The sequence below is a fragment of the Adiantum capillus-veneris genome, unplaced genomic scaffold (assembly GCF_014529385.1).
Source record: "Adiantum capillus-veneris isolate H3 unplaced genomic scaffold, ASM1452938v2 Hic_scaffold_326, whole genome shotgun sequence".
Lineage (NCBI taxonomy): Eukaryota > Viridiplantae > Streptophyta > Polypodiopsida > Polypodiales > Pteridaceae > Adiantum > Adiantum capillus-veneris.
Genome location: NW_028221437.1, coordinates 323,565 through 324,776, shown reverse-complemented (window position 1 = coordinate 324,776; position 1,212 = coordinate 323,565).

Below are 1,212 nucleotides of genomic sequence, written 5' to 3'. Positions count from 1 at the left end.
GGGGACACTTTTTATGTCCTGTTAAGTGATCATTTTCCTTGAATTATGTCAAGAGTTTCAAAATGGATTTTGAGGTGCTATGTGTCTAGAAAGTTGTCTCATGAGCTGAAAAAAACTCGATATTTTTGGGAATATCAATTCCATCTTTAACCTTGTCCTTGCACAACATTTCACAACCTAAATTGTGTGAAAAAACTGGTCCTGTTTTTGGCTTTTTGCAACTATACCACTCTATAATTCATGTTTGTGAGGTCTATAATGCTAGAGAACTATCCTTAGTAGTTCTCAACATGTCCTGATGCTTCTAGGGAGAAACAAATGTTAAAGTTGTAAGTTATGACCAAATTACAAAAATTGTTAAATCCTGTTTTTTAGCCAATTTTAGCTCTTCTATGTTTTTTTTGGTGGCTTTCATGATATCCAAATGCAGTTTTGATTTTCTATGTCACATATTGTAACATAAAGCTAATATTCCTTGAGTTTTGGGGCACCTAATGTTAAGTATGGAGCCTGTTTTACCCTTGTAATTTTATGTGGTAAAAGAGCACATTTGTAAGGCCCCCATTATGAGGAGAAGCCATCGTGTGTGAAGGAAAATCACTCACCGGAAACCAAAATTTTCACGGACAAGAATCAGGGGAAACTTTACAGGCCTCGGGGGCGGAGGCCCCTGAGACTTTTTTTTCACCGGAATATTCTTTTTCGCCGGAATATTATGGCCGGCCGGCGGCCGGAAAATGGTCGAAAAACAACCGGTCGGTTGGCCGGTGGCCGGTGGTCGAATTCAATGGCCGGTGGCCGAATTCAAAAGTAGACTTGTCTTCTCAAGGGCGGCCACACATGGGCGGATTGGAGGGTTCGATTTGGACTTATTCGTACAAGGGCGGCTACACATGGCTGTCTCTCATAAGAGAGGGCAGCCCTTTTGGCCTATAAAAGAAAGGCATTTCTACACACATTTTATAGTGTGAAGTTGATGCAACAAGGTGAGTGTGAGGTGGTGAGAGTGAAGCAAGGCGGGAGCTCCATTAAGGGTATAATCCCTTTGTAAACTACTTCTTGTTTTGAAGTACTAAAGCCATTGAGTGGCTGCTTTCGCGTGGACGTAGCCCACATTGGGTGAACCACGTATATCGTGTGTACTCTCTCTCTCTCTCTCTACTCTATAATTTTGTGTATATAAATCTGTCTCTCTCTATTAAGTAATCTACT